Source organism: Lathamus discolor, chromosome 6, assembly GCF_037157495.1.
Source record: "Lathamus discolor isolate bLatDis1 chromosome 6, bLatDis1.hap1, whole genome shotgun sequence".
NCBI lineage: Eukaryota > Metazoa > Chordata > Aves > Psittaciformes > Psittacidae > Lathamus > Lathamus discolor.
This window is the reverse complement of record NC_088889.1, coordinates 44074136-44097053: the sequence shown is the minus strand read 5'-3', so window position 1 is coordinate 44097053 and position 22918 is coordinate 44074136. Positions and strand designations below refer to the sequence as shown.

General features: G+C 39.3%; 1 long non-coding RNA gene across 1 annotated transcript; it reads left to right on the top strand.

Annotated features, from left to right (window-relative positions):
• Positions 1–1613: 1613 nt before the first annotated feature.
• On the top strand, positions 1614–10647 carry LOC136017851 (uncharacterized). Its single transcript, XR_010614115.1, has 4 exons — positions 1614–1847; positions 6417–6609; positions 9019–9097; positions 10407–10647. It is a non-coding gene; the product is annotated as an uncharacterized LOC136017851 (long non-coding RNA).
• Positions 10648–22918: the final 12271 nt, after the last annotated feature.

The window sequence follows — 22918 nt, the reverse complement described above, 5'->3', positions numbered from 1 at the left end:
TTATTTCTCCTGATTTCACTGCTTGGAACGGTGATAATTGAGCTCCAGGGGGCATATCGCATAAAGTGCAGCCCTCTAGTGGTAGAGGTCACGGGGAGTTTAAAGCAAGCTGTGGTTTTGTCAGGCAGGGGTGGGGGGCAATGAAATAGCTTTCAGCAAAATGCCGCTGACCTGCGGTATATTAGTTGCCTGCATTGTTCATGGTCTGAAGCACAAAGGAAAATAGCTGTGAAGGCCTCTAGTACAGCCTTGCTCCTTCTCTGTCATGATTTCTGTGAACAAAGGACCAATGGAAAAATAAAGTCTATATCAGCAGAGTTTTGCTCTTTTTCCAAATCTGTAATCTGTTTCTCAGTTTTTCTTTTTCAGCCAGCTCTAGACTCACATATCTAACCAGCGATGGTTCAAGCTGTTGTGGGATCTTGATTCCTTTCTGTTTCTTTCAGTCATGTCCTACCAGCTAATGTACTCTATAACTTCAGTAAGAGTTAGTTCAGTGATGGCACGGAATACAAATTCAATTTGTCAGCTTTATTTCTAAAAATGCTCTTGGCTGGTGGAGGTGTGGATGGTAGTGTTCAAACTAATCTCTCCCACAGACATGAGAGCTGTGTTTAAAAATGAGAAGGATTAGGAAGAGGCATAAACAAAAGCAATTAAGCACATATTTTATCAAATAGAAATCTGAAGAATATCTGAGGTAAAGGTCTAGTAAACATCACTTAATCTGATAAAATCCACTTTGTGGAACAAGACTCAGCTTTCTGTTTCTTGTAGAGGTGATGGATATTTCTCCTATGGCTAACAAAATTAACACTTTTTTTTTTTTTCCATTGTGGGAAATATGACAGAGCCCAACAATCATTAGATGAAAACCAATACCTCTTAAACATCCTGGCTAGGTAAAAGAAAACAGATAGGGTCTTCATCCAAAGTGATGCCACTGCTGTTGGCAGTTTTTCATTACTGAGCAATTGCTCTGATTCCTGGTAAACTTTGGCTAAACTAAAACTACAGTTAGTCATGAATTTAGGAGTCTCTATCAAGTCTTTAGCTTGCACCTTCTGTTTATGAAACTATTTTCCTCCAATAATCATTTATTGGTGAAGGTATTGTTATTATTTATTAAATTATCCAATTGTTGCTTATTTAAAATACTGCAAAAGTTGTTCTCCAGGAAAAAAAAAAAAGTTTCAGTGGAACTTCTTCAAGATTGCAGCTATGTTCATCTTAGAAAAATCACACCCCAGGCTTGAAAAAAAAAAGCTAAACATATATCAGACAGAAAAGAGATTGACAACTGCTCTACCCTTTTGCATCGTAGACCATTACTCTGTAGTAGCTTTCTTTTTCCAGGAAAAAGGGTAGTTACTTAAAATCAGTGACAATTTGACCATGCTATTTATCATTAACATGAATATATTGGCCAAAACTCTCTTTGTAGTGCTGGAAGGAGAGTGTGTCTGTAGGAAATCAATGTCCATTTCTGCTGACTCAGCAGAGGAATCACCCACCTCCTCCTTGTTCCCACAATATTTGTCAAAATTTGCAAAGGCTTTTTTTTTTTTTTTTTTTTTTAACTTTTATTTAGGGATACAGAACTGAATTGTTCCCAGTTCTTCATTCCTGAATCTGTAGACCAGATTTATAATCTGTTCCTGTGTTCTTTGTATCTTGGGTTTACCTGAGGACCTATCCAAATCTTAGCATCAGAAGATTTGCCAAGGCAGCCTTGGGACAAGATCATTTTTAATCCCTTCTGAAGAACTGCGTATGTGCATCAGGATCCATAAAACTCCAGGGGCTGGACACTTACTCCCAAAAGGCATCTCCATGGTGATCTTTCTGTAAGTAATTTAAAGACCTTTTATTTCTGAGAATTAAAGATATTGAAGAGTTGATTTCAATTGCCTTCCAATAGTAATAGTATTATTATATAGGGGTCTTGGGAGGGGTTGTTTTTTCCTGTTGGTTTTTTGTTTGTTTTCTTGGGTTTTTTTTAATATAGGAAAATAGATAATTCAAGGATTAAAACTGATACAAACTAGGAGTAATTCCATTGTAAGGAAACAACGATGTAACATTGTATGTGAGAAAATAGCTGGATCACCTTGTGCAGCTTGTGTCAGTTTACAGTATTACTGATTGTATACCTCTCAGCACTGTCTTATAAAAGAACATCAGTGAAGCATCTTTTCTACAAACTGAATTCAGCCAGCTATCACTCCAGATGCCTCACAATGTGTTCCTCTAACACTGTGGTGAGCAAGGTATTTTTCAAGGAATCATCATACCTGTTTCCAATCTCTGTTATTATGATTGCTCTAGCAATATCACAATTTTATATCTCATTTTGCCCACCCACCACCATCTTATTTATCTGAAATTTTGTCACTTTAGGATAAACGAAATGTGGGAAAAAAAGAGCAAAATTACTTTCTTTGATTCTGTTGTCAAGTCTGGTCCCCTTCCTGTGATCTGAAACACCTGGAAAAATGCAGAACCCGTTAAGTGGTCATAAAGACATTTCTATTAGAGCTCAGTCTTGCTCTCTAAGAGTCCAATACCATTAAAGTTATTCTCATAAGTTAAAACTAGTAAAAACAGGTTCTACTTTTAAATGTAGTCTTACGATACAGGATTTTATTCAGGGTTTTTGAGGCCTGGACGTTTGCTACAATTCAGCTGACAAATGAGAGTTATTTCAGTGGAGAAGATCAGAAATCTCAGTGGCAAAAAATGGAAAGGGTGCAAGTAAATATGCTTCACAGGGGACAAAGGAAAAATAAGAATGAGACAGTAAAGGCAAAGGTACTGATTTTTCTGTGGTAACCAAGATTTATATTAAATTACATAGCAAAATTTGTGTTGTTCCAATCATTTTGCTCACTGCGAACATGTATACTACTTGCAATCATTAAAGAAAAAATATCCTAGTAAAATTATAGTAGTAAACTCTACTACTTATAACCACTAATGAACCCCCTTTTCTCCAGTATAATTTGTAATCAGTTTTCCAAATAATAAGCTATTCCAGCAAAAGTAATTTTTACAAGTATAATACTATTGTAATGATAGGATTTTTGCCAGCAGAAAGGTAATATAAGTCGTATCTCTAATATTATTGCAATAGTAATAGTTCCTAGTAGAAATCTAGAGATCTTTAAAAATACTTTTTAAAGCTTACTGTATAGAAATGTATATGCCAGTAGATTACAAATTAATTTTCAGCACAGTGAAATTTTAGGCAGTAGTTATTACCTTTAAGAATACAAAGTTACACTGGGAACTTCAACTGATTCTTCCCTAGAGTTTAGCAAATGCCACAGAGTTTGTTCTTGAAGAAATTATTTTGTTTCACGAAGAAGAATTAATGATTCCAGTGCTTTGTATTTCTACCTGCTTGAAATCAATTACAACAAAATACCCCTGTACTGGAAAGTCTCCTGGTGTGGGAGGGTAAACATATAAAGCTCACTGCCAGGATAAAGCAGCCAGAATGATTTGGAACATATCCCCAGTTTGCCATGAAAACTTGTATCTCTGTGTTAGCTGCACACAAAGGCTATCTGGCTCCAGAAAAAGCATGGGGGTTAGACATAATGCTTCCTATTTGAGACAAAGGGTATTCCTTAGTGCAGTGAGGTTAAAACAGACAGCTGCTCAGTAGTACAAGTCAATCTAAATTATTTATTTACCATTTTGAACCAGAAGGAATTGGTGGCAGATTATTAATTACATTTGGGATTTATTCATCTAATTTTTTTCAGTGAAAGCAGCACTGGAAAGATGAAAACGTACCTGAATGTGAAACCACTGTTACTTTAATCACTTATAGAATCACTTTTTTATTTTAACGCTAGTTGCGAAATATAGCTGATTTTGATTTACATATCATTAAGACTTATACTGTGAAGTTGCTACGTACGTTTGTAAGTGGGTGCATGACTTTAAACCAAAGTGAATGGAACAACTCATATGCTCAAAATAAAGCATATATTTATCTGCTTTACTAAATTAACACTTCATTTGTTTTCCACTTCTGTGCGAGAGAGCTGTCTTGCTTCATTATTGCAGGCTTAGGCCACCAAATCTTATCCAAGCAAAGAGTAAGTCAGTGGGAATCTTTCTACTGCAACCCTGATCACCTTTCTGAATCTGTACACTTTTTTTTTTTCCAGAGAAGTTACAAATTGCTTTAAGTGTTTCACATACTTATATTTCATTTGGAAACTTCTTTCTTTTTTCTTTTTTTTTTTTCCAAAAACCTTTAGATAGAAGTCCATGGACCTGTTAGATTAAAACAGTTCTATTGACTTGAAGCACAGAAAGCCAACTGTGTGCTGAGCAGCTTTAAAAGGAGTGTGTCCAGCAGGTTGAGGGAGGTGATTCTTCCCCTCTACTCTGCTCTTGTGAGCACCCCTCTGCAGTATTGTGTCCAGCTCTAGGGTCCCCAACACAAGAGGGACATGGACCTGCTCAAGCAAGTCCAGAGGAGGGCCAAAAGGATGCTCAGAGGGTTGGAGCACCTCTCCTATGGAGAGAGGTAGAAAGAGTTGGGCTCGTTCAACCTGGAGGAGATATGGCTTGAGGGAGACCTTAGAGCAGTCTTCCAGTACCTAAAGGGGGCTATAGGAAATCTGGAAAAGGACTTCTTAAAAGGGCCTATGGTGATAGGACAAAGGGGAGTGGTTTAAAGATTTTGATTTATATTAGACATCAGGAAGAAATTCTTTGCTATGAGTGTGGTGAGACACTGGAACAGGTTGTCCAGAGAAGTTGTGAATCACAGAATCACAGAATCCCAAGGGTTGGAAGGGACCTCAAAAGATCATCTAGTCCAACCCCCCTGCAAGAGCAGGGTAACCTACAGTACATCACACAGGAACTTGTCCAGGCGGGCCTTGAATATCTCCAATGTAGGAGGCTCCACAACCCCGCTGGGCAACCTGTTCAATTGCTCTGTCACTCTTACAGTAAAGAAGTTCTTCCTGATGTTAACGTGGAACTTCCTATGCTCCAGTTTACACCCATTGCCCCTTGTCCTATCACTGGATATCACTGAAAAAAGCCTAGCTCCATCATCCTGACACCCACCCTTTACATATTTGTAAACACTGATGAGGTCATCCCTCAGTCTCCTCTTCTCCAAGCTAAAGAGACCCAGCTCCCTCAGCCTCTCCTCATAAGGGAGGTGTTCCACTCCCTTAATCATCTTTGTGGCTATGCGCTGAACTCTTTCAAGCAATTCCCTGTCCTTCTTGAACAGAGGGGCCCAGAACTGGACGCAATATTCCAGATGCGGCCTCACCAAGGCTGAGTAGAGGGGGAGGAGAACCTCTCTTGACCTACCAACCACACCCTTTCTAATGCACCCTAAGATGCCATTTGCCTTCTTGGCCACAAGAGCACATTGCTGGCTTTTGGTCATCCTCCTATCCACCAGGACCCCCAGGTCCCTTTCCCCTTTGCTACTTTCCAGCAGGTCAACCCCCAACCTGTACTGGTACATGGGGTTGTTCTTCCCCAGACGCAAGACTCTACACTTGCCCTTGTTGAATTTCATCATGTTTCTCCCCGCCCAACTCTCCAGCCTGTCCAGGTCTCGCTGAATGGCAGCACAGCCTTCTGGTGTGTCAGCCACTCCTCCCAGTTTTGTGTCATCAGCAAACTTGCTGAGGGTGCACTCAGTTCCCTCATCCAGGTCATTGATGAAAATATTAAACAGCATGCCACAGTGGTGACGGGCAGGTTGGACAGGGCTTTGGGCAGCTTGGTCTAGTGGAAGGTGTCCCAGACCAGGTTCTCTAAGGGGCCTCTGGGGATCCCTTACATCTCTAAGGAGCAGATCTCTAAGGCCCTTGCAACCCAAACCATTCTATGATTCTATGACTCCAAGGGGTTTATACAAGTGAAAACTAGTGGAGAGAGGAAGGACACTATATAAAGTAAGTTAACATAAATTTCCAAGCATTCAAGCATTAAGAGAGATTTGCTTCTAGTGACAGGCAATTTGAGTTTTGTATAGAAATATTTAGGGATATATAATAGCACATATATAAAATATTTAGGAATATATAACATTATTTCTAATGAATTATACATGAACAAAATAAAGGCTGGTTTATAATTTAAAATTTGGCAGTTACAAAAGTGGAAACTGCATACTTTGCAGTAGTTAAATATCACAAATTGAGGTGAAAATCTTTACACAGCTATTTTTTATACTGATAACAAACATGCATAAATATGGTGTTACAGAAAGTGACACATTTTATATATTAAAAAAGCCTGATTATGTTTCCTATAAATTTTCTGTGGAGTATTTTGTTTGTAATAGTTTAGTCAACTAGGAAGACTCCTATTGCAAAACTTCTAAATATTTGTATTCTCCTTGTTCTTATTTTCATTTGGAGGTTTAAGCTGTTTGCGCTATGAAAGAAAAATTTGTATGTTGAAACAGTAAAACTAAAAATGCTGCAGAACTGAGTCATTGCAACTGAGATGAATGCCCATAAAAAAGTACAAATCATAAAAAACACCTCAGAAACAGGATCATTGTGTGTATCATCAGCAATGCTTACAGATTCATCATGGCTCACAACAAAGGTATTTACAAGTGGACCTCCTGCGTCTGTTGCATGCTGTCATTGCTTTGGATTGACTGCTGTTAGATCCCTGTAATCCCAAGCCCCAGGATCTTGTCTTACATGTTTACCCCCACTTGGTATGCCTGTTCGTATTTAAAATGGAAATGAACACTAATCTTCATATATGTTTATAATAAAGGGGTTTAATGCCTTAAACCCTATATTTAACATGCTTTTAAAAAAAAATAAAGTTTATCAAAAGCTGTGTTTAGTCTCATAGCTTATATTTGCCAGTTTAGCCATTTAAGTTTAGTTAATGCCCTGCATTTCTTAATAAGGTGTCATGGCAGTAATATTATGGAACATATTCATGTATCAGGAGATGCATAGAATAACAACAGCCACTGGGCAAAAATGGCGTGTTTATAACAGAAAGTCTTGGCAACATTCATATCTGTTATGTACTTGTAATAGAGAAAATAAAAGAAAATTTCATAGTTTACAAGACTGATATGACAGATACAGAAAGAATATGTGATGGCCATTCATTTGTAAAGTTATGGTGTCGTGTAGACGTTATGTGGATAAAATTTGTCCAATTAAGAAAAAGTTCATTAAAACTGTCATATTCTATCTCACCTTAGAGTTCATTGTTGCCAACAGGTTAAAAATAATGTACTGAAACTAAAATTCCATCTTTTCCATCTTTGGCTTTCTGTCTTCTTATCATACAGTATCTGAAATAAACCACATTAAGGAGCTCTACCTAAGCAAAGGCAACAACAGTGAGAAATTTCTGAGCTGGTGAAAGAGAGAGCATATGGAGACTGGCTATTTTAGCTAATAAAATGTCTAAAGCTTGATGGAGGAAATGGCTCCTGGATAATGCACTTCTAAATAGAATTAGAATATATTCACCTCATCTGGATTTAATGAGTTGGACAGCATTTATTTTCTCCAAATAATGAGACATATTCAGTTCTGTTGAAATTCAACAGCCATGGGAAAAAAATCCTATAAATTGTGTAAAGCAAATACAAGGATAGAGCGTAGCATGATTTATGTTTTTGCTGACATGATTATAAATAAGAGAATACTTTAAGATATACATAAGTACTGAAAAAAACACTGAATACTCAGACTTCGAAACTTGTCATCAAGTTGGTGTGATATTACTTTATTTTTTCCATTCTATGCATTAAAATATGTATTAATCTCAAGTCTATTTTTGGAGATTTCTCTACATTGATAGAGCCCTGTGGATATAACTAATTACAAGCAACCTATTCAGCTGTTATTCCCAGAGCTGAAAAGCTGCAAGAGTTAATTGTAAAATGCATTGAATTAGCATAACAAAAGTAGTGTAGAATACTGGCAATATAAAATTGTTTCTTACTTCATTTGAGAGTGGTGAAAAAAATCACCTATTTAGTTAAGAGTTCTAATCCTCACCCTGATAAGAATTGTCATATTTGCAGTTCCTTCTACCCAGAACAAATCTGTGGTAAGATATTTATGAAAATCACTGATATTTTCATATTGTGATTGGTATTAATAAATATTTATACAACATTAACTGAGATTGGATTTCCTTTACAAAGGTTGGTGAGATGTAAGGTAGTAATGATGTATCAACTACCAAGAAAATTACAGGTGCAGCTAATGTGGTCAGTTAAGTCTTATTTCTTTCAAGAGTGACAAACTCTCATGGGAGGATTACAGAAACAGGATCACAGAATCATAGAATACCTCAAGTTCAAAGGGAACCCATAAGGATCATTGAGTCCAATGTTTTTTCTTAGGATCCTAACGGAACAGCTAACTTCATCTGCGCAGAATCTTATTTCTGGAATAATTGCATCGACTTCAGTAGGCTGTGGTTAAGGAAATTGAACTTCCAGTTATGGAAATGTGTTTTAAATGTAAAAAACTTACAATTTTAGTCTAGTAAAAGTAGTTTCAATGCAATCCACTCTGTTATCAGTTTTGATAATTTGATGATTTACTCCTGAAACCAAAGGTGATGTGATGAATATGCCAGCCAACCCTGCCTATCAGTAACAAAACTGCTTTTAATATCTGTCAGATATTCAGATAGCAGAGTGGTAAGCTAAGAATGCACTACACGGAAGAAAAAGCTCACAAAAAAAGTTATTTTTTTAGTAGCGCATTATAGTTCCAATCTAACACCATGCACAATTAGTAAAGATAAATGCTTAAAGCAAAACATGCAGGAGTTAAAATTCTTAAAGAAAAAATATCTTGGCTTAGATGCATATTTTTCATTTTAAAGTAAATATGTTAACCAAAATGGGACTATAATAAGATGTACTTTAAAAAATTAGTGAATTGTACATGGTGATAGAGTTGTATTTCTTTACTAAGTATTCTGAACTTACCCCCAATTATTTTGTTGTGTTTTTTTAAGATTTTACCATTTTATGAAGGTGCAGCACCCTGTACAACTTTTAACAATTGAAACATACGTAAGATGATGATGATAGAAGGTGAATATGTTAAAGCTTTATTCAATTATTAGTATCTAACTGTACTATTGATAATGTAGGCAGTAATCGCAGTCCAGCCAAATTGAAATATACTATTTAATATCATTTTTTGCAGATAGTCAAAGCACTGAAGTGCTGCAAAAAGAGTATCTTCTTCTCTTGTGCTTTTCCACAATTTCCTATCCAGAAAAATTCCAAAGAAACTCTATTAAAAATTGAGTATTATGTACAGCAATAAATGTCTGCAAAACATTTTGGTGTATGTGCTCCCATTTCTACAACATACATTATTGTTACTCATGGTAATCTGAAACGTCATTGTTCTTTAAATACTTGTTCCTTGAGCAGATTTCTTAGATGAAAATAACTTTGCCAACATGTAAAAAATATTGATACCTCAAACTTTTGTGTATGTCAAGTCTGACTGAAAATATTGTGTTAATTATCTTTTGGACTGCATGGGTAAATTATTCATTATTGTTATACTGTGGAGTATATGGATTGCATTATCTCCAAACATTATGCATTACTTAAAAATGTTTGAAAGCCATTTCTCTCATCATTACAATTGTCACATTAATGAAAGAAAACAGTCAGCTTTCCAGGAACATTTTATTTATTTAGAGCCTCTAAGATTTCCCAAGAGAGTATGTCACATAATCAAACAAAAATGCTTGGCGTAATAGATTCTGCAACACTGCATTACATTCTGTGGAAAGTCATTTATGAAAAAATGAACTAAGCCCATGTTATTCAATGTCATCTAGATATCTTAATAAAACATATGGTGACAGCAGGCACTGGTCATGGAAGTTTGAACTGTATTTTATTGTGATTGTTTTCAGTGTTCAGTTTGAGCAAATGAAAATGCTATGTAAATCTGGCCATCTGAGAGCAAAGTTAAAAACTGTAATTACAGGAATTAAAGAAACATTTCACCTTTATATAGAAAATGGTGAACTGTGAAGTTATATTAAAAATCTTTAAGGTTTGAATTGCATTTAAAAGTTCAAAACCTTTAAAATAAAATTAGATCACCTGTTAAAGTATAGGTAGGTGTATGTATGTACATGTATGTGTGTTTATATCTGCATACACACAAATAAAACTCATGCACGACATACACGTATCATACATTGTGTATATGTATATATACATTTATGCATTTCTTCATACATAAAATCACACAGCAATTTTGAGCCCTCTAGTGGTAAGAAATTTGTCAGTTAAGAAACCGTTGATCTTCCTAAGCATATGCAGTTAAAAGACAAGTGTCTAAGCTCTATAACATTATTATGCTTTCATACAGGTTCAGGATGGCTCCCTGCAGTTGGTGTGGGTCTACGGATACAAGTGTTCATAACAACACAGATCGACAAATTAATTGTTTCCAGCATGGTAACTTTTCTGCCTTTTCTTTGTTGAAAATACAGCTCTTCTGTATTTTTTTTTTTTTTGACACATTGATGATAAATTATGATATTTGCTTAAAAAGCAAGAACCCTCTGACATGAATACTGTCAAATAAACATTAAATGTTTTCAAACACAGCATCCTCATTCTAAGCCTCACATTTTATACTTCCAAGAGTAAGTACTACAGGGGGAGGAGAAGAAAAATCTGCATTTCAGACTGGGGAAGACTCGTCATATGTAATAACCTCAGCCATCAAAGAGCTAGGTTTTTAGACTAAGCTGGTTGCTTGCATTGACCCTGCTGTCACTGGAGGTAAAGAAGACCTAATGAGTTGCTTTCTAAAGGTGCCTGGGAGAGAGCTGTAAGATCGGTGCAAGTTTCTTTCCATTTCTCAAGGAGACCCAGCTAACTGACATAGAACCAATGTTTTCTTTTTAGGAGGCTGAAAAAAATAATTCTAGAAATGGCCTGGATCTGAACAAGATTAAATAACATACTAATAAATACTATTATTTATAGCAACATTTATAGCACTTAATACAAGATAAAAATATAATACTACATATGTATATTATAACGACATAGTAATAAATAACAGATCTCAGGTTAATTTACTACATGTGTGTCCTGTTTTCAGCTGGGATAGAGTTAATTTTCTTCCTAGTAGCTGGTGCAGTGCTGTGTTTTGGCTTCAGTCTGAAAACAATGCTGGTAACACACTGATGTTGTTGCTAAGTAGTGGTCTAATCAAGGACTTCCCAGCCTTTCATGCTCTGCCAGTGAGGGGGTGCACAAGAAGCAGGGAAGTAGCACAGCCAGGACAGCTGACCTGAACTACTGTAGACTGTCATGTTCAGTATACAAACTGGGGGGAGTTGGCCGGCAGGGGCTGATCACTGCCTGGGGACAGGCTGGATATCAGTCAGCAGGCGGTGAACAATCATATTGTTCATCACTTGTCTTTTGTGGGGACCAGGGTTTATTGCTTCATCTCTCTATTTCCTATTATTATTACCATTGCTGTACTATTATTTATGTTTATTTCAATTATTAGATAGTTCCTGTATCAACCTATGGGGTTTTACCTTTTTTCTGATTCTCCTCCCCATCCCACTGTGAGGAGAGGGTAGGGGGACGCATGCGAGTGGCTAAGTGGTACTTAGTTGTCAGCTGGGCTTAAACCACGATGATGGGTAAACCATTCTGAAGATTACTACTATTTTTGGGGAAACCCCATAGTTCCATTCAGAAGTGTTTTTGTCTGCTGCAGGATGGATTTGTTGGGATCCATCAATCACGCTTGCTTTAATTTTCCTCCTGGACTCAGTTTAAATATTTGGTCTGGATGACTATCAATGCCTTAGACCTTATGAATCCTGCAGCTGACTTGTTTATTTAGAGGTTAAGAGAGGTTTAATCAGAACCCTGTCCCTGAGGGAACAAGGGAGTGCAACTATCCAGAGTGGTAAGGTTTCTAAGCTCTGGTGACTGGTGACTTCATAATGGTGAAAAAACATTCTTTAGAGAGCAACACTGGACAGTATTATGTGACTTGGAATATTACGAGAAAAATAAATTCTAAATTAAGGCACTGCACTTGTTTAGAAATCCATTTTCTAGTAGAAATAAAATACTCAGAAAACTAGCACAATTTATCAGTGCTATGCTTGGGATAAACACAGCCTTAAATTCATAGTTCACAAAATCAGATGTTATTGCTTAGTTATGAGATGTTTGTAGAAGGAGTATATGATGTCTTGGTAAAAGTGTTTGTAGACAAAATACACTTAATTTTCTCCAAGAAGGCATAGCAATTGCTTTAGCATGGCTAGAATATATTGATGAGGAGGTTTTATGGGTTGCTTAAACTATCAGGAATCCTTGGTTCAAAAAGATTATTGAATAGCAGCCTGATGAAAGAAGAAATTAAATGTAAATACTGAAGAGTGTGAAGTCATCAAATCAAGTGGTACTTCCAGATTGCTCTTCTGCAGCTGACCTCACTATCATCCTTCCTGCAACTTGTAAGTATTGCATCAGGTCTACAATAGACCAAGATACTATCATTGGTGTACCATCGGGGACAATAACCTCCCAGTGTGGCCAATCACACTTCATGGGCTACCCAAAATAAAATATTTTTAATATCTTAAATAGCTAGCTTAAAATACTGCCACTGGATAACTATGGCTGAGAGTATAAACAAACTGTACACTAGAGAAAAAGACAAAGACTTACAAAAATTCTGGTTTTGTCTCCAGCCTCTAATATATACCACATAACTTATAAAGTTTCAGTCACATATTTAGAAGACATATTCAGGGCCATGGCTAAACCAAGCTCTCCACACAAGGTTGAGTAGTAAGGCTGAGAGAGGGCGGTCTGTTAAGACTTCCTGTGGCCCTATGTTACTTAAGTTAAGAGGTGCTTGGGTAGATCTTCAACAATATCCCCCTTTTTCTCCCTTTGTTTGGAAACTTTTAAAAAGGACAGAATGCAGTTGAGCAATAGACTTCTGTCTGATGTCGAAACTGTTGTCCCATAAGGCTAGCAAGATAACAGCAGAAACATAATTTTTTATGAGGTAGGGCATAAGTTTCACATATCCTCTATAACACCTACTATTAAATAGGGTCAGGATCTGATCTGAAGAAGGACTTGAACCGAATACATTTCAAAAAGATTTTCAATATGCTTTTCATTTATAGGAACTTATATAGTAGGATGAAGACTCATAAATAATATATCTCACTTCACGTTCCAAAACAATTGCTGTCTAGGATTAGGAGAGGATTCCTTTGTTAATATTACCTTATTATAAGCCAGCTGCACCTTCCTGAAGACACTGATTCTCCCTTATCAGCAGCTGGATAGTAGTTTTGGTGAACTGCTGTTCAGTTCTTCTATTTCAATTTCTGCATATTTCACTAAGGGCCAGGAGAGACTGTCTAAGATTAAAAATAAAAAAGAGGAAAAGGTTCCCAGATAAAAAGGTGCTTCTGCATTGTCACTGAATTCCTCTGTCACATCTATAGATTTCTTTCTTTGACATCCAAGAACTGAGTTGTCAGACATTTTTTTAAGAAACCTTTTTGTAGTTTACTTGTAGATGTGCAGTAGTAATCCTGTCACAACAGAGGGAAAGCTTATTAAAAGATACTTGAAAAACCTTTTCACTAAAAAAGCTAGCAAAGAACATCTTGTGTAATATAGTCTTAAAATATTTCTTCGTACCTTCTTATTAAAATCAGTCTATATGTATATACTTATTCCTAATGATAGAGATTGTTTATCCATTTGCTTTATGTGTTTTAGTATGTTTTGTAAATGCCAAAAAGATAATTAGATCATTTAGCCTGACATCACAACTCATCATTTTGCACTTTATCAGACTAAGACAGAAAGCCTCATAGATGTATTTGAATAAAATGTTAGAAAGCATGCAGCTTCCTGAATGAAAAATAATCAATTATGCTAGATATGGCTAGGTGAACTGTATTGTTGATTAGAATGAAAGTGAAACTCCACAGTGCTCTGCAAAGCAAGCTGGGAAAACATTTTTACAAACTAGAATCAATACAACGAATTTCAGTTCTTTCTCACAGTATGGTGTCTGTGGTCCTTTGTCTGACCATCACCCATTCTGTGCCCTAGAGAACAGGAAAAATCCTGTAACCACAATACATTAGTGCAGTGTCCTGGGTTTACCAGTAACAGTCATTTTTTCTCCTTCTTAGTAGCTGGTGCAGAGCTGTGTTTTTGACTTTCGGCCTGGGAACAGAGCTGATAACACTGATGTTTAGTCTCACCAAGGACTTTGTGAGTCTCATGCTCTGCCAGGGAGGAGAAGAAGCTGGGAGGAAGCAGAGACAGGACACTGACCCAAACTAGACAAAGAGGTATTCCATACCACAGCACGTCATGCCTGGGATATAACTGGGAGTTTCTGGGAAAGGCACTCTCTGCTCAGTCGGGCTCTTTTCTGCAGGTGGTATCATATTCTCTTCCCTTGTTATTTCCCTTATCATTATTATTGGTGGTAGCAGCAGTGATTTGTGTTATACCTTAGTTACTGGGCTGTTCTTATCTCAACCCATGGGAGTTACATTCTTTTGATTCTCCTCCCCATGCGTCTGGGGGCGGGGGGGGGGGGAGGGGGGGCGTGGCGCAGGAAGGGAAGAGGGGGTGGGTAGAAACTGAGTGGCTGACTTGCTGACAGGGCTTAAACCATGACAGTTCTTTTTGGCACCTAACGTGGGGTATGAAGGGTTGAGATAACAACAGATCTGACTGGAGTGTGTCTAATCATATTTGTGATAAGCATTCAGTGTTTTGGATTAATAGTCACTTGTTACAATGCTTATTTATTGGCTCTCAAAGTTGTTTCTCTTGATCTCACAGTTTCACTATATCGTGCCTTACTTGCAGCCGGTATTTGCTGTGTTAGTGTTTTTCAAGTGTGTGGCTTTGGCTAAGGTTCTTGTCTCATTGTATTTTATGGTACTGACTTGTAATACAATAGAATCATTGATCATGAAACTGGTCTGGCTTATGTTCCCGGTGTGGTTACCACCTTTATACTTTGGAAGGTATATAATTAAAGTGCTTAGCAATTACACATCTTTTTTCTCCTTCTCAGGTGGTCAACCTGTGAAGGAGACATTCTTTTACCCTCCCAGCACACCCCTCACCCCCACCACCCCCCCATCACCCCAGACCATTTACAGCATCATTTGGGTTTTGAAGTTTTTTAATGGCCTTTTAATACTGTTGAGAACTGTTTGCTGATTGTGATGGGCATCACCATGTTGGCACGCATACAGAGTGTGTTTTGCCCACGACCATTTAATTTGATTTCAAGAGTTAAGCAGAGTCAGGTTGGGTCTTGTCTGGGGTTCAGTGATGATATAGGAGGACCAAGAGATTTTCCCTGAGGCTGGACAGCCATGAGTGGCAGGGTGTGTGGGATAGCATGGGCAAGTATCTAGGCCAGTGGGCCCCTCCAGTACTTTGGAATTTCACCACCGAACAAGTGCAAAATCCAGAAAAAATTAGTAAAACACTTAAATGGGGTGTGTTGTCATCCTGGCCATACCAGAGATGGACAAATCACGGCAACGTGCTGGGGCTTGGCCTATGCTTACAGGGCTTTGTTCAACACTATCCAGCACCTTCAAAAGGAAAAAAATGTCCCTGGATCTGAAGGCAAAGCAGCAGTCAGCGCAGCTACTCCAGCTCCAAGCACAGCAGCTACACCACCCACAGCAACAAGTAGGTGCTACTCAAACTTTTGCTGCAACGGATAGCACAGCTACCCCAGCAACAAGACAGCAGCTACTCAAACTTCGACTGCAACAGACAGTGCAGCTACCCCAGGTCTAAGCAGAGAAGCTACACCACCCCCAGCGACAAGTACAGTTGCTACTCAAACCACAGTGATAATCACTGCAGCTAAACCAGAAGACCAATTCATACGAATATCGGTTGCCCCTCTACGCAAGAGAAAAAGCAAAAAAGAGGCAAGAAAGGTGAAGCAAGATGAAGAAACAATGTAATCACCACCCAGTCCAGCATTTGATCAGGAGTCATCATCACATGATGAAGAAGAAGAAGAAGACGTGACTTCTCAACCTTGGACCTCAACCAAGCTACAGAATATGCGAAAAGATTTTACCCGTCAACCATGGGAGCACATCATCACCTGGTTCCTCCAATGCTGGGACAATGGGGCCGATGTGTTGCCCCACACATGATGTGGTGTCCCCCCCCCGATGTGGGACCTGCACAGGAGATTTGATTTTTGGGAATAAAGTGGCAAGATGGACGTAGACAGATCCCCACAGATGTGATCAACAGGATAACATCAATGTCTCCACCAACTAATAAGAAAGAAGCACAAGCTTTCTTGGGTGCTGTGGGGTTCTGGAGAATACACATCCCAAATTACAGTTCGATTGTAAGCCCTCTCTATCATGTGACCCGGAAGAAGAATGATTTTAAATGGGGCCCTGAGCAACAACAAGCCTTTGAGCAAATTAAATGCGAGATAGTTCATGCAGTAGCCCTTGGACCAGTTCGGGCCTGGCCAGATGTTAAAAATGTACTGTACACCACAGCTGGGGAAAATGGTCCTATCTGGCAGGAAGCTCCAGGGGAGACTCGAGGTCTACCCCTCGGTTTTGGAGTTGGGGATACAAAAGATCTGACGCCAGCTATACCCCAACTGAGAAAGAGATACTGGCAGCCTATGAAGGGGTTCGAGCTGCTTCGGAAGTGATTGGCACTGAAGCACAGCTCCTCCTGGCACTCCGGTTGCCTGTACTGGGCTGGATGTTCAAAGGCAGGGTCTCCTCTACACATCATGCAACTGATGCTACATGGAGTAAATGGGCTGCACTAACTACACAACGAGCTCGAACAGGAAATCCCAGTTGTCCAGGCATTCTAGAAGTCATCATGGACTGGCCAGAGGGCAAAGATTTTGGAATGTCACCAGAGGAGGAGGTGATGCGTGCTGAAGAGGCCCCACTATATAACAAACTGTCAGAAAGTGAAAAACAGTATGCCTTGTTTACTGATGGGTCCTGCCATCTTGTGGGAAAGCATCGGAGATGGAAGGCAGCCATATGGAGTCCTCGGCGACAAGTTGCAGAAACTGCGAATCGAGTCAGTTTGCCGAGGTGAAAGCCATACAGCTGGCCCTGGACATTGCTGAATGAGAAAAGTGGCCAGTACTTTATCTACACTGACTCATGGATGGTGGCAAATGCCCTGTGGGGGTGGTTGCAGCAATGGAAGCGAAGCAACTGGCAACACAGAGGTAAACCCATCTGAGCTGCTGCACTGTGGCAAGATATCACTGCCCGGGTGCAGAACCTGGTGGTGAAGGTACGCCATGTAGATGCACATGTACCCAAGAGTCGGGCCACTGAGGAACACCAGAACAACCAACAAGTGGATAAAGCTGCTAAGATTGAAGTGGCTCAGATGGACTTAGACTGGCAACATAAAGGTGAATTATTTTTGGCCCGGTGGGCCCATGACACTTCAGGCCATCAGGGCAGAGATGCAACATATAGATGGGCCCATGATCGAGGGGTGGACTCAACAATGGACACTATCGCCCAGGTTATTCATGAGTGTGAAACATGTGCTGCAATTAAACAATCCAAGCTGTTAAAGCCTCTTTGGTATGGAGGACGATGGCTTAAGTATAAGTATGGGGAGGCCTGGCAGATTGACTATATCACACTCTCGCCAACCTGCCAAGGCAAGCACCATGTGCTTACCATGATGGAAGCAACCACCGGATGGCTGGAAACATGCGCTGTGCCCCACGCCACTGCCCGGAACACTATCCTGGGCCTTGAGAAACAGATTTTGTGGCGACATGGCACCCCAGAGAGAACTGAGTCAGACAATGGGACTCATTTCTGGAATAACCTTATAGACACTTGGGCCAAAGAGCATGGCATTGAGTGGGTATATCACATACCATACCATGCACCAGCCTCTGGGGAAATCAAATGGTACAATGGGCTGTTAAAAACCACACTGAGAGCAATGGGTGGGGGAACTTTCAAGCATTGGGATACACACTTACCAAAGACCACCTGGTTGGCACCTGGTTTGTTAACACTAGAAGATCAGCCAATAGAGCTGGCCCAGCCCAGTGAGAACTTTAACATATTGTAGAGGGGGACAGAGTTCCTGTGGTGCATATGAAGAATTTGCTGGGGAAGACAGAATCACAGAATCACAGAATCACAGAATCCCAAGGGTTGGAAGGGACCTAAAAAGATCATCTAGTCCAACCCCCCTGCAAGAGCAGGGTAACCTACAGTACATCACACAGGAACTTGTCCAGGCGGGCCTTGAATATCTCCAGTGTAGGAGACTCCACAACCCCCCTGGGCAACCTGTTCCAGTGCTCTGTCACTCTTACAGTAAAGAAGTTCTTCCTGATGTTAACGTGGAACTTCCTATGTTCCAGTTTACACCCATTGCCCCTTGTCCTATCACTGGATATCACTGAAAAAAGCCTAGCTCCATCATCCTGACACCTACCCTTCACATATTTGTAAACATTGATGAGGTCACCCCTCAGTCTCCTCTTTTGCAAGCTAAAGAGACCCAGCTCCCTCAGCCTCTCCTCATAAGGGAGATGTTCCACTCCCTTAATCATCTTTGTGGCTCTGCGCTGGACTCCTTCAAGCAATTCCCTGTCCTTCTTGAACAGAGGGGCCCAGAACTGGACGCAATATTCCAGATGCGGCCTCACCAAGGCTGAGTAGAGGGGGAGGAGAACCTCTCTTGACCTACTAACCACTCCCTTTCTAATGCACCCTAAGATGCCATTTGCCTTCTTGGCCACAAGAGCACATTGCTGGCTCATGGTCATCCTCCTATCCACCAGGACCCCCAGGTCCCTTTCCCCTTCACTACTTTCCAGCAGGTCAACCCCCAACCTGTACTGGTACATGGGGTTGTTCTTCCCCAGATGCAAGACTCTACACTTGCCCTTGTTAAATTTCATCAAGTTTCTCCCCGCCCAACTCTCCAGCCTGTCCAGGTCTCGCTGAATGGCAGCACAGTCCTCTGGTGTGTCAGACAGTTTGAGTTATTCCTGCTTCAGGTAAATGCAAACCCACTTGTGGGATTGCTTTTGCTCAGGGACCCAGATATACTTGGTGAGTAATGCAGGAAGATGGGGAAGTCCGATGTATATCTCAAGGGGATTTGATTTTAGGGGAAAACAGCTATTGAACTTAATTGTATGCTATTGCCTGCTGTGTAATACTTTCATAGCCCATCAACTAGATGTCTTCAGGTCACCAGCGGCTGGCCCTGACTTCCCTCCAACCATCATCCCAACAGAGTGAACTTTGATAGAACTAGACAAGTTCTGCAGTGAAGGAACAATCAGCATCAGCAGGCAATGATCCAAGACTGCACACAGCCTCTCCTGCCCCGAAAGACTGTTACAAGAGATGGAACCTGACATCATGGACAGAATGGACTCAGCAGCATTATAAGGATTGGTCCATGCACTAAGGAATGATCTCTTTCCCTCTGTCTGTGTATCTGGATGTATATATATGTAAAAGTGATGGTATATTGAAAATGTGGGATCTGAGCATGGCTTGAATGGTATGGAATAAGGGGTGGGTACTGTCCTGGGTTTAGCAATAGCAGTCATTTTTTCTCCTTCTTAGTAGCTGGTGCAGTGCTGTGTTTTGACTTTCAGCCTGGGAACAGAGCTGATAACACTGATGTTTTCAGGTGTTGCTAAGCAATGTTTACTCTGACCAAGGACTTTGTGAGTCTCATGCTCTGCCAGGGAGGAGGGGAAGATGGGAGGAAGCAGGGACAGGACACCTGACCCAAACTAGCCAAAGAGGTATTCCATACTGGTATTCCATACCACAGAACATCATGTCCCAGATGTAACTGGGAGTTTCTGGGGAGGGCACTCTCTGCTCTGTCAGGCTCGTTTCGGCAGCTGGTATTGTATTCTCTTTCCTGGCTATTTCTCTTATCATTATTATCATTGGTGGTAGCAGTAGTGGTTTGTGTTATGCCGTAGTTATTCGACTGTTCTTATCTCAACCTGTGGGAGTTACATTCTTTTGATTCTCTTCCCCATCCCTCTGGGAGTGGTGGCGGGGGGGGGGGGAAGGGAAGAAAGTGGTGTGGGGGGGTAGAAACTGAGTGGCTGACTTGTCAACAGGGCTTAAACCACAACATGCAGATATACCTCAAGTGAAATAAAACCATCTTTACTTTACAGGCAGTTATTTTAAGGCCTAAAGCATGAGATATTATGATACATACTGCCCTGCTCTGAGATGCAAAGATGAGAATCTGGAGAGCAGTCAAGTGTTCTGTAACATTACACTTCTCTACTTTTCCTCCCCAAACCAAAATTTTTAGGGGACTGAGTCTCATCCTCACAGACCAGAAAAGACACCATAATTATTCAATGTGGACCTCTATACTCCCCACTGAATGTCTTCCACAGGTTAGATGTAGGGGCATCTGATTTTGTTTTAGGGGAACCATGGCCCTTTCAGGTCTCCCAATAATTTTGGTTATTATTTCTAGAAGAATTATCTTAATTTTGGTTCCAGTAATTAGCTTGTGTTCCATTTCTCACAGCAAGATCGAAAAACTCTGTGCTGTCAGATATAATTCCCACATTTAAACACTTACACTCACTTATGCAAACATATAATGGTTTGAGTTGGAAAGGGCCTTAAAGATCATTTAGTTCCAATCCTCCTTCTGTGGGCAGGGACACCATTATCTATCCATTACATTATCTACCCATTTTTTAAACTTCCCTTCAGTATACCAGATAAATTTATTTACTTACACCTCACACCATAATGCAAGATTCTTAGCTATTTGATACTGGATTTGAAGTGGTTTGTTTTTTTTTTGCCATATCTTCTGCAGAATTTCCCAGCTTCATTCACCTTTATTATCTGAAGATTTTGCTAGCCCTCTTTTCACAGAAGCACAGATGGCTCAGATTAAAGATGTAGCCTATGATAATACTTAAAACCTAGTTTTAGTCATTGATTTTTTAAGACAGGTTATGCCACTCTGTAGACATAAAGTGCTCTCTTGAATTCAAAATTTATTCATATTCACTTGGCTGTACTGAATAAGCTTTTTTTTGATTCTAACCATTTAAATCAGTTGATTTAGATTAGCATAATAGTAATTCATCCCTTATTTTTTAACAGCCTGCCAATATTTGGATAATTCTCAAACGGCATACAACATTCACTGATAAAGCTATGTACTTTTTAAGAACTTTTGTACATTTCGCCCTCCGGTTCCTAGTTTCCTGATGGAAATAAGAATTGTTGTGTAGCAAAACTAAACAAGTTAAAATAACTTTATATTTTTTGGTTACTTTTGCATACATCCCTTCAAGGAGTCCATCCCTTCAAGGATCCAGAAACCATACTCTGAAGGCCATAAAATATATGTTGTCAGGTTAGAAGAAAAAATATCAAAAAGATCCTGGATATCAATATAAAAAGAAAAGTTTCTAGTTCCTCTGACTCATACCCATGCACTTGATAAAATCCAGTCAAAAAACCTTCAATATACAGAAAGTGAATTAAGTCCAGGTGTATCTCTATAGTTTACTACCCCTACACTTCAGTCAAAACTAAAATCAAACAGAAAGAGATCTCACAAAAAGAGCTATGTTACTAATAGTAATTGTAATTGTAGCCTCCAGCTTGTTATTAGCGAAGTTCCAAGGTAATAAATCCATTTTTGCACCTGAAATGAAGGTTGGGATACCTAATTTGTTATTCTGTGTAGTATACTTTTCTGGATAATGGGGCAATGTTTGCAAATCTTGCTGTTTCCCAGTTTTCCCAGGTAAGTTAAAAATTGGCAATGATTCACTAGTTCCTAGGAGACTTCTGGGCATAAATTACTTAGATAGTTAATTTGAAACATTCTCTAATGGGAATAAATGTGGTCCTTATCAGTGCTTTGTTTCAGATAGAAAATATTTTGTTTCCATCAACATTTGAATGGTTTGGCCCTAAACCAACCATTGTCTCAGCTTCTTTTGCTCTGACTGAACATATAACATTTCTGAGAAAGATGCCTCTCAGTTTACAACTCTCCTTTTTCCTAATAGAGAATTCTGTGAACATTATAGTTCAGATGTAATAAAAACACCCAGCAAGTTGTGTATATGCTCTCATTCTTAAAGATAGCTTTTCATAGAAGCCCCTCTACCTTTCTATGCTCTGTCTTCTATAGGACTTTCCTTCCCACGAGTTTGGTAAGATACCAGAATTCCTCTTCTAAAAGAAAAGGTCACCTTATTTTTGTTTCTCTATTTTTGTCCCAGATAATGCAGAAATATGCACTGAAAAAAAAAATAAAAATCTGTATTCTATATTCTCCTTTGTAATGCTTTAGACTTCTAGAAGCTGTGACGACTAGACAAGTAAACGACTTCGTTTATATGTGCAGTATAGGTTACTTCAGAATGGTGGGGGGGAAAGACTCAGAAAAGGTACTTTATTCACTGGATGTGTTGTCCAGGGAGTAAAAACTGGAAGTAAAGTCTAATATTTTAGAGCAGTACTTTGGCAGCAAGACATGTTTAGTATGTCATATTTCAAAATCTGGAAAACATTTCTTGGTGATATTAGATATTTTAGAGACTCCCTGTGTTGACAATGCTTTGTTGATGCTTTTATATGTGGCTGGAAGGTTTTGCTGGCATCTGTAAATTCCAGAATTATTTCCGCTGTCAACAGCAGAATTGCAATAGTAATACCTTAAGGCTGCTTTCAGCACCCCTCCCCCTGTGCCCAAAAAAGTAGATATGAAAACAGTAGACCACATTCAGGGAAACTGACT